Raw genomic sequence first — 12,316 nt, forward strand, 5'->3', positions numbered from 1 at the left:
TTTTATTACTTTATTGGTTGGGATTTCACTTTTTCATATATTTTCGTTACTCCACATTCTCCACCTTAATTCCCTTGAATTTTCATCAAAAATTACAAACATTCGAGGACGGAGGGAGTAATATTTATGCAATAATAAAGAGTCTTGAAAATTGTGATTAGTAGGTGTTGTTGAGGTAATCTAGAATGTAAATGTTGGGCTGATATTCTTAATATTAGCAATATGGTTTACAAATTTATTGTACAATAAGTTTCTATACATGTGTACAATGTTAGTAGTTAAATGAGAATTTACAAAAAAAAATTAAAAAAAATAATAAAAAAAAAATTAAATGGCATATTGAATCTTGTAAATATTCGGTTCTCATCACAATATGTATTGCGGAAATAATTAATATTGATATAGTGAAGAATTTTGAAAATTGTGATTAGTAGGGTATTGTAATAATCAACGAATGTATATGACATGTGAATTTGGTAGATGTTAAGGAGTATTTTGAGAAGTGAGACTGAAAAGATTAATATATTTGTTGTATATTTTGTTTATGTGAAAATGATTTTTTTTTTCTTCTTTTAAAAAGTGTAAATGTGGTTTTATATTATGTAGATGAAATTGGGCAAAACTAAATGTCTTGTTTTTTTAGGGCAATTTTAAAAATTGGTGTATTAAAGAAAATATTATAATGGGTATTATTGATATGCTTGACCTTAAAATCATTGCGTTTATTTGTTGTGTACTATTCGCGTACGGACATTTTCCGATAGAGCTATTCCATATGAATAAGTAGTAAGTCTTTTTCCTATATTTTAGAAAGTTGTAACTTATGTAGCAAGCATTTCTATAAGGCCAATGTATAGCTTTTCCTTGGTGAACGTGCAATGTGTTTCCCTATGTAAAAGACTTTATTGATGCAATAAAAGTGGCGACAGAGAAGAGGGAGAGACATTAGAAGTTAAATAATTAGATTGATTGCTTTAAAAGCTAAACTAAGGATTACACTTCTATTATTAAGACTGCTCTATTCTCTGCGTTGTTTCACATTCAATTCATTTTCATCTATTGGTTTTCTTGTGAGGGTTTGAAGCTTTGTTTTCTTTCTTTATTTCTTTCTTTCTTTTTTGAAAGTTCCAAAATGGCTAATAATGGTGCTTCTAGTTCGAAAGGTACCGCTGGTGATGAAGATGCTTTGAGAGCGTGCCTTGTAGAAACTTTACGTTGAAATGACTGAGATTAGGGCATGCCATAAATGTAAGCTACAATAAGTAGTGAATTTGAGTGCTCAACTAAGGCAAATTCGCAAGCAGCGCATTGTAGACATCTATCAAAGAATTGATGAAGCTAGAGAAGGACTAAGAAGGGAAGGGGGATTCCATGGCGGAATTTTTCCTGGCATACCCTTAGCGAGTTTTGAAAATGAAGAACCCGTTGAAAGGGTGATTGTAGAGGATAGGGGGAATGTAGTAGATTAGGATGTTGTTAAGGAAGGAGTTAATTTAGAGGGTGGGGATGATTAAGCTGCTGAGGAGAATGTGGATGCATAATGATGTAAAGATGGATCGGAGCAGATAGTTTTTTATGGCGCTGATGATGATGGTGAGCCCGATGGCAATGGTGGTAATGACTTAAAAATGATAACAGTACAGCGGCGTCGTGCAATGCCTTAAAAATATGGTATTAGCCTATTATGGCGTACGATTAAGAATGAAAACATGAAAGAATGTACTTTTGTAGTTTGAAAGCAAATCAAGGCTAGTTTTCCTACAAAAACTCTTGTGACGTGGGTTCCAAGAGAATGGAAACAACTTAGCTGACGCACTGGTAAATTAAAGAGAATGGAAACAACTTAGCTGACGCACCGGTAAATCTAGCAATTAACAAATTACGTGAAACTACGTGCATTGATAATTTACTCATAGTTTGTAATTATCTTGTTCATATTAAATAATTTAATGTTAAACAAATTATTATTTCTTCATCATTTAAATGTTTGTAACAACAATATTTTTTTAAAAAAAATTACCTAATTATTTTTTTGTTAACAGATATTTATGGTTGTTGTTGTCATATTTTTTTTCCCCTTTATCAACTACCTTTTTTTTTTTTTTGAATAACTACCTATTTTGTTAGATAAGAGATATTCATGGTTTTTTTTTAACCTTTATCAACTACCTAATTTTTTTTGGATATGAGATATTCATTACACAAATTCTTATATGTGGCTGGCAACACCATGTAGCCAGTCATCATAGGGATTACTTAGTTACTATAATAAGGGTTACTTGGTCAGTGTACTAGGGATTACTCGGTCAGTATTACAGGGTTTTACTTGTTCCACGAGTACTACCTAGTTTCTCTCTATATTATTCATATAGGATTTGTTCAAAAAACTACAAAGAATTCTATGATTTAGTTTCATGTCCTATATGGTAATTATACCTTGCATATAACTCTACTCAAATGTACAATTGAAAACATGTCCTAACACTAGTAGAAAAATTGAAAAAGGCACCCCCCTTTTCCCACCGGTTCTTAAAAACCGGTGGGAAAAGTTTTGTTTTACAAAAAAAAAAAAAAAAAAAAAAAAAAGAGGGAAAAGGGATTTGCCACCGGTTCAACCCAAACCGGTGGGAAAAGTGTATTCCAAACGGTTCGAACCGGTGCCCAAATTAAAAAAAAAACCCGCCTTCATATATTCGTGAAAAATTCTTCTTCTTCCTTCATGTTATTTCATTCCCCTGCTTTCCCCTTCAATTAACCTTCCTTCTTTCGTTCACGCATTGTGGGCTTTCTCACCTCCATTGAAGCGCATTGTGGGCTTTCTCACCTCCATTGCCGCGCAGCGCAACTCCTCTCTTTCTATACATATATACAACTCTCCTCCATTGAAGCGCATTCTGTCGAGCTTTCTGACCTCCATTGAAGCGCATCCGAGCTTTCCAACTCCATTGTAGCAGCTTCGAGGTAGGTAAATTTTGTGGTCTTCCTAATTTTATCTATTGAATAGCTTCGCAATCTAGGGTTAGTCGTTGATTTAGGCCAGGGTATTCCATGTTTCTTTATGGTTTGCTTTGAGATTTTGGGTGGATTATGTTGTAACAGTTGGGTTGGGTTATTCTTTGAATTTCAGTTTACATTTCTATGTTAATTACATAAATGATACGAGTATTAAAGAGTATATATGCATCCTGGATTGAATGCTTCTCTTGTTGTGCAACATTTATAGGTTGGAGTAGATAATTTGTAATTGAATAACTTAAAACTTGAGAGATATGGATGATGAGGGAACAAGTATAACATTCCAAAGCATTCCTTTGTCTCCTGGTTGGTTGTTATGGAGAGGCTTCGAACTAGAGATATGATGCAGAAGTTTGGTGTGTGTGATGAGAATACTTGTTTGTTATGTGGTTCTGCTACCAAAACCCATGCCCATATGTTTTTTGATTGCTCTTACAGCAGAGGGTGTCTGATTACAGTGAATAATTGGATTAAGGTAAAGGAGAGACACTTTAATATCTCTAGAACGTGGCAGCACTGGAAAAGAAGTATAAGAGATGAAGTGAAGCAGAAGGTTAGGCTAGCTGTCTTGACTGCTAGTGTCTATCATATTTGGGCTGCCAGAAATAAGGCTTACTGGGATAAGGCTGTGATTCACCCTGATAAGCTCTATCACAGAATTTGTAGTGATGTTGTTGAGAGATGTCAACAGCTTATTAATTGTAAGTGGAGGAGAGCTCATTGTAAATGGCTATTCCAGCTCAAAAGCTGTTTGCCTCCTTAGGTTTCTGTTTTTGGTAGGTTAGGTTATTTGCACTAGTAGAAAAAATGAAAACCGCACCCCCCTTTTTGCAGCGGTTATTTAAAAACGGTAGGAAAAGAAATGGGCGGGATTCTGAAAATTACTTTTCCCACCGGTTCCTTATAAACCGGTGTGAAATGTTTGTTTTCCCACCGGTTTGAACCGGTGCCAAAATATTTTGTAAAAAAAAAAAAAAAGGGGAAGGAAGAGATTTCGCAGCGGTTCAGCGTAAACCGGTGGGAAAAGCTTATTTAGGACCGGTTCGAACCGGTGCGGAATTTAACCCAGCAACCCGCCTAATTTTAATTACTTCAATTCGCGAAACCTTTCTTCTTCCTTCAATTCATTCCCCTGCTTTTCCACATTGAGTTCTTCGTTCCTTCTCTCGTTCTCGCCTAGCTCACCATTGTTGTCCTTCATTGAAGCGCACTCTGAGCTTTCTCACCTCCATTGCCGAATAAGGCCTATATCACTACTTGTATGCCTATTTTCTATATTTTTAATCAAATTACCTCATTCTTCCTCTTAACATGTCATTCTTACCTAGTTAGAGGCAGCTAAGGCTTGAAATTACATTAAAAGAGCATTTGAAGTGTTTTAAGACGCAATTTCATTCAAAATGGCCCGAATAAGGCCTATATCACTACTTTTATGCCTATTTTCTATATTTTTAATCAAATTACCTCATTCTTCCTTTAGACATGTCATTATTACCTAATTAGAGGCAGCTAAGGCTTGAAATTACATTAAAAGCGCATTTGAAGTGTTTTAAGACGCAATTTCATTCAAAACGGCCCGAATAAGGCCTATATCACTACTTTTATGCCTATTTTCTAAATTTTAATCAAATTACCTCATTCTTCCTTTAAACATGTCATTATTACCTATTTAAAGGCAGATAAGGCTTGAAATTACATTAAAAGCGCATTTGAAGTGTTTTAAGACGTATTTTCATTCAAAATGGCCCGAATAAGGCCTATATCACCACTTATATGCCTATTTTCAATATTTTTATTCAAATTACCTCATTCTTCCTCTTAAATGGTCATTCTTACCTATTTAAAGGCAGCTAAGGCTTCAAATTACATTAAAAGAGCATTTGAAGTGTTTTAAGACGCAATTTCATTCAAAATGGCCCGAATAAGGCCTATATCACTACTTTTATGCCTATTTTCTATATTTTGAATCAAATTATCTCATTCTTCCTTTAAACATGTCATTATTACCTATTTAGAGGCAGTTAAGGCTTGAAATTACATTAAAAGAGCATTTGAAGTGTTTTAAGACGCAATTTCATTCAAAATGGCCCGAATAAGGCTTATATCACTACTTTTATGCCTATTTTCTATATTTTTAATCAAATTACCTCATTATTCCTTTAAACATGTCATTATTACCTAGTTAGATGCATTTAAGGCTTGAAATCACATTAAAAGAGCATTTGAGTGGTTTTTGGACGCAATTTCATTCAAAATGGCCCGAATAAGGCCTATATCACTACTTGTATGCCTATTTTCTACACTTCTTATCTAATAAACTCATTAATTCTTTTAACATGTCATTATTACTTAGTTAGATGCAGCTAAGGCTTTAAATCACATTAAAAGAGCAACTAAAGGGTTTTTGGACGCAATTTCGTTCAAATTAGAGCAATTACTATCATTAATGTTAGTTTGATTAATGATGCGTTATTCTTTAGCAATGTATGTATGTATTAATTACTTACTAACTTTTGTTTTTTCTTTTTAATTTTTTTATAGATTCATATGTGAATTGAAGCACAAGTTTAGCTTGAAGACTACAAATTTAGCTCAATTGTGGTATGAATTATAAACTTAGTCTATGTTTCTTTTTCTTGATTCATGATGAAAGTTTTCTCATGCTATTACAACTTGTGTATTGTTTAATGACAAATTAATGCAACAATATATAAATTCTTGCATCATCATATGCCTAGATACCCGTTCAAGGCTTTCTCATTAGGAGAAAGTCTTGAATAGTCCCCGGTTGGGACCGTTCTTGAACGTTTACTCTCACTTAGGTGGTGAATGTATGTCAGTTTTTTCGATTTTAAGGAACATCTTGGCTTAGCATTTCCTCGATCACCATGTTCTCTGGGTACATATGTGGGTAAGTAATTACCTACGTCGTATACTTGGAGAACTGGGGGGAAATGCTGCCGGATTTTCCTTAAAATTGGAAATCTGATATACATTCACTAGTGAGAGTAAACGTTCAAGGATGGGTTAGGTTGGAGTGATAAGGACCCTTTGGAAGCATATATGCATTTTTGTATCTATATGAATGTTATATGCATGTTGTGTGTTTGAATTTGATTTATATATATATAATAGATGTAGCAATTATACATTATTCGTAATATGTCGCCATGTTTAGAGACAATTTACTTAATGGTGAAGGATCGTGGCTGGATGTATGGTAGACGTGATACTTTGGAATTATTTGATGGGGTTCAAGAGTTTTGTGAGAGGGCTTCATCTTATCAGCGCAGAATGGGTTTCGATTGCCTCTATTGTCCTTGTGTTGATTGTAATAATGTGAAGGTGGTTAATAGTGTTGATATCATTAGAGATCATGTAGTTTGTCGTGGGTTTAGGCTTAAATACCATGTGTGGATTTGGCACGGTGAAGAAGGAGAGTACAATGGGGATGTTATTGGGAATGATGTGCATGATGATAGAAGCAATGATATTCGTGTGGACGAGGAATACAAGAATGATGAATTTATTGCTGATAATGGTGATGAGGATGGATTTGATGATGATCAGGTGGATGAGGTGGAAGATGAAGGGGTGAATGAAATGATGCGTGGTGTTGAAGGTGACGTGTTTGAGTCGTTATCGGAGGCTTCTAAAAAGCCTTTGTATCCTGGGTGCAAAAAATACTCCAAACTATCAGCTGTGCTAACACTGTTTAACATTAAGTCGAAGCATGGGTGAACGGACAACAGTTTTACGTCTTTGTTGACCGTGTTAAGTGAGATGTTGCCTGACGGGAATGAAATTCCCAAGTCATACTATTATGCAAAGAAGCTCATGTGTCCATTTGGTTTGGAGTATAAGAAGATACATGCATTTCCTAATGATTGTATTCTTTATTGAAATGAATATGAACAATCGGAGGAGTGCCCACGATGCAAGAAGTCGCGGTACAAGCGCATGAGTTACAATGCTGGTACGAAGGGACATCCTGCGAAGGTGTTGTGGTATCTTCCCATCATTCCAAGGTTTAAGCGTCTTTTCTCAACACCAAAAGATGCAAAAAAACTTGAGGTGGCATGCAAAGGGAAGAAAGAAAAACAGAATGCTGAAGCATCCAGCCGACTCCCCACAATGGAAGAACATTGATATGAAGTTTGGTGAATTTGGTGATGAAGTCAGAAATTTAAGGCTTGGGTTGTGCACGGACGGGATGAATCCATTTGGCACTCTTAGTACCCAACACAGCACATGGCCGATACTTTTAGTGATCTACAATTTGCCTCCTTGGTTGTGCATGAAACGTAAGTATGTAATGCTTTCACTACTAATAACTGGGCCAAGGCAACCTGGAAACGACATAGATGTTTATCTTGCGCCACTTGTTGACGATTTGAGAAAGATGTGGGACGAAGGGGTTTCCGTGTTTGATGCTCATAAGAATGAGATGTTCACCTTGCGTGCAGCTCTTATGTGGACCGTTAATGATTTTCCTGCATATGGCAACTTGTCTGGGTACAAGAACAAAGGAAAAAAAGCATGCCCCATTTGTACTGATGACACTCCAAGCATACACCTTGACAATTGTCACAAAGAGGTGTATCTGCGGACTCGAAGGTTGCTAAGGCGCGATCACCCGTACCGTAGGCAGAAAAAGGCTTTCGATGGGAAAGTGGAAGAGGGGACTGCGCCTAGGCCATTGACTGGTGAGGAGGTTTATGATCGAGTTAAGGGTATACAAACAGTGTTTGGGAAAACAGAAAAAGCTGCGAATTCAACTGCTCTCTTTAAAAAAGAATCAATCTTTTGGAAGCTTCCGTACTGGAAAGAACATGATGTTAGGCACTGTCTTGATGTAATGCATATAGAGAAGAATGTGTGTGATGCTCTTGTGGGAACGCTGATGAATATTCAAAGCAAAACAAAGGATGGAAAGGGTGCACGGTTAGATCTGGAAAAGATGGGGGTTCGTCCAGAATTGTGGGCTTAGAAAAAGGTTAGAAAGGGAAAGGAACAGGAAAAGAGAGATGAAACGAGTTCGAAACAAGGAAAGGGGAAGAGCAAGGGAAAGGAAAGTCCACAGATGCGTTGAAGAAGAATTATGATGGAAAAGCAAAGGATGCCAAGGCTTATTTACCTCCGGCTTGCTACACATTGTCAAGGGTAGAAAAACGGATGTTTTGTGCATGTCTGTACGGCATTAAGGTTCCATCAGGGTATGGATCTAACATGAAAAGATTTGTATCCTTAAATGGAGAATTGAAGCTGACAAGTATGAAATCCCATGATTGTCATGTTCTTATGCAAGTATTCCTACCAATTGCAATACGTGGTATTTTACCGAAGCACGTGAGGGAAGCTATTACAAGCCTCTGTTCTTTTTTCAATACAATATGCAGCAAAGTGCTTGATCCTTGTGCACTTGATGCTTTGCAGGCGGATGTGGTTGTGACTTTGTGCAAATTTGAGATGTACTTCCCACCCTCATTCTTTGACATAATGGGGCATCTTATTCTTCATTTGGTGCGTGAAATTAAGTTGTGCGGTCCAGTGTTCATGAGGTGGTGCTATCCTTTTGAAAGACACATGGGTACATTGCAAAACAAGGTAAGGAATCGGGCTCACCCGGAAGGAAGTATGATTCAAGGGATCATGGGTGAGGAGATTGGTAATTTTGTGGCCGACTATATAGCTGTTGCTGAACCTATTGGTCTTCCTACTTCTCGACATGATGGGAGACTTGATGGTCATGACACAATCGGGTCGAAACGAATGTCACCTGACCGAGATAAGTTTTTACAAGCACACCTATATGTGTTGCACCATATTGCAGATGTTCACCCATACTTAGATGAGCACATGGCTAGTTTGCGTGATGAATTTCCATCGAAAGGTGAAAGGGCATTGATGCAGATGCATAATAAGAGGTTTGTGAGTTGGTTTCGTGATCGAGTGATGGGTAGAATGGATGATAGTGTCACTGATACAGTAAGGTGGCTTGCTTATGGTCCTAGGGATGATGTTCGCTCATTTGAGGGATATGACAAAAATGGGTACACTTTTTGGACTGAGCGTCAGGATTTGAAATCTTCCTCGACCCAAAACAGTGGTGTAACGCTTGTGGCATCGTCAAGGGAGTTTGCAAGTGCTAAGGACAAATCACCCGTTGATGCAGAGTTATCATACTATGGTCGAATTCAAGAAATTTGGGACCTTGATTATTGTAGCTTCACGATTGCTCTTTTCCGGTGTAAATGGGTTGATAATATCAGGCGTAACGTCAAATATGATGAATTCACTCTTGTGGATCTTAGCCACCTGAATGACAGTGCGGAACCATTCATCCTTGCATCTCAAGCTAAGCAGGTGTTTTATGTAACTGACCCAGCAGATATGAAATGGTCTATTGTGCTAGCCGGCAAAAGAAGAATCCTAGGCATTAGAGATGTCGAGGATGAGGAAGAATATGATGCGTTTGATGACTCAGCACCTTTCACTGTTCCTAGACCTGTTGTACCAAATGACATAGACGAACAAACCAATTATGTGCGATTAGACCACAACGAAGGAATATTAGAATGAGGTACTATTTTCAGCAATTTTGCAATTTTAGGTGTTGAAAGTATTATAAAATGACAGGTTAGCCGAAAATGAATTAATTAATTGTCATAAGTATTATAATTAGGCAATTTATATTTGATTTTATAACTGTACCTTACAAATGTATTTTTAATACAACTACTAACATGTTATGATTGTTATGGCAGGTGATTACATCTCATGGCGGACGATCAGGACCGTGTTTGTGTCGAGGATGTAGAGGATGATGATGATGACTTATCTGAGGATGGTGATGAGTTGTATGATGTGAACAAGGAGCCTGATTTGGGTGAGGCAGAAGATCAGGCTCAAGATGAGTTGAAGCGTAGGCTGGATGCATTTGAAATGGAGGCTGAACAAGCGCCTCCTATTGAAAATGCAGTTTCTGAGACGGTTGGTGAGAACGCTACTTCCCACAATCAAAGCCAAGGACAAAGTGGAGGACGGGTGAGGGCACCGGCTAAGAAAAAGGTGAGGGGTCCGACGACAAGTTTCAAGAAACCCGTCGGTCCCATGGTCCTAGAGTACAACAAGGCGGGCCAACCTGTAGGAAAATTCCGTCGTCCATATGCTATTCACGTTGGCATTTGTGCGCGTAAAATCCCGATTACACTTCGTATGCGGGAAGTACCTCCAGGCTTGATTGACACATTTTGGAATGATACAAGGGCAAGTGTTTTATTTGCATATTTATACAATTATAAATACCTTTACTTTAATGTTATGTAAAAGGGGAAACTAATAATCGACTTTATTTGTGTTTGCAGAGTCTGTTTAATATTTCTAATGATGCCGCCAAGTGAAGGGTGTTTGAATCTTTGCTAGCGGAAAGATTCAGAGGTTTCAAGAGCGAATTAGTTCGTGGTTGGGTCACAAAGACTGTTGTGAAAAAACCAAAGAAGAAGAAAGGCAATGATGATGAAGTCATCAGTGAAGAGCTACTCCCATGGCAAAAATGGCCAAACATATCAAAGGATGATTGGGAAGCTTTTGTTATTCAACAAAGTACAAAGGAAGCAATTGTAAGTTTAAGTAAATTTAATTACAATTGTATAATATATTATCTCTTTTTGAAGTAATAATACTAACAATTCTAATTACGTAGGAACTGAGGGAGAAAAATTCCAAAAATGCAAAGATGAAGCAATACACCCAATGTATGGGGTGTAGGACATTTGGTGAATGGAGGGAAACGTGGGTCAACGAAGGAGTATACCCCACTTCGCTACTAGGGTCGTCCGAAGGACCCTCTTCTTCCACGATCACTACGCTGGTGAGTCGTGCCGGTGATTTCTTCTGTTCACTGCATGCGCGTGACAAGGAGACCGGAAAATGGGCCATCAAGGCTCCGGAAACCAAAGAAATGGCTGATAAGCTCGTAAGCAACTACGAACTTGATGAGAACTCTATGAATATTTTGCATAAATATCACTTATGGATGCTATTGGTTTCTGTTTTTTTTTTTTTTTGCTACAGATTAAGCACACTGAAGAACTGGTTGAAGGCAAGCTCGTCTCAAGTGTAGAAAAAGACCCTTTCACCTTGGCTTTGGGAAAGCCCTACCATCCAGGACGGGTACATGGTGCAGGAGGGTCATTGCTGGGGTGGGAAAAGGTGATGGGTCCAGAGTATACCAAATCAGGAAGATCCCGAGCAAGTGTGAACTCACCTCATGACTTGGTTTCCACGGTGGCATCGATTAAGGAACAAGTCCGCAATGAGCTCGTAAGTGAATGTAACGCTTGGGCAAAGCAAATGAACCTACCGAGCTTGCCTTTCCCCTCGAATACACCCGTCGACTCATGTAGTCACCCAAAAGGACAAGGAGAAGATGATGTACATGGAGACGATGATGCAAATGAGGTAGTTTTAGGATCTAAGGTGGTAGTCATTAATTTCTTGTTGCAGGGTGGTACGCCTACACATGCGGACTCGAGGGAGCTCGATAATCCAGCACCTCATCATTTTCCAGATTTACAGGTGATTTTGTTTAGTTTTATCTTAGTTAATATGGGCAAATTATCAATCTTAGTGAATAAGGGCACATTATCAATTGTGTAAGAAACGACCCCTTGTGATATGTTTGGTTCTAATAACTGATCTTTTAAATTGGTGTAGGAAGAGACCCGTTGTGCACTTCTACACCCAGACGAATCTGGAGCTGTGCACAACTGGCCGAACAAGGTACGGTCCATTTGCGACCGCTTAGGCCACAACATTGCTCGGTTGGGATCAATTCTGTTATTACCGGGTTCGAGGACATCCTAATACCGGTGCCCATAGAGGAAGAGGAGTTTACTACACTTTGGGCGGCAAAAGGTAGTTTTGTGCAGTGGCCGTGTGCTTGGGTAAGGTTGATGAACCAGGTAATTAAGATTTTGGGTTCGTTCGGTACTTTATGCCCGGTTGTTTTCACAAGAGTTAGATGGATTTGTCTTTTCTAACTAATTGCGTGATTTGTTGTATTAGATTTCGCAAAAAAGACAAACTTCAAAGAGGAGGGTGGAACAACCAATAAGCGTTGATCAACCGGTGCCAAAGAAGAGGAGTAAACAAAGGTCGGAGAGTGAAAAAGGGTCGAAGAAGAACTCTTCGAGAGGTTCAGCTTTGCAAGCTACTCCACTTGTTGCTGACACGGTCCTTCAAACGCTGTCTAAGGATTTAACATTTATACACAACCGTGTTAGCATGTTGCCTAGTG

The sequence above is a fragment of the Chenopodium quinoa genome, unplaced genomic scaffold (genome assembly GCF_001683475.1).
Source record: "Chenopodium quinoa cultivar QQ74 unplaced genomic scaffold, ASM168347v1, whole genome shotgun sequence".
Lineage (NCBI taxonomy): Eukaryota > Viridiplantae > Streptophyta > Magnoliopsida > Caryophyllales > Amaranthaceae > Chenopodium > Chenopodium quinoa.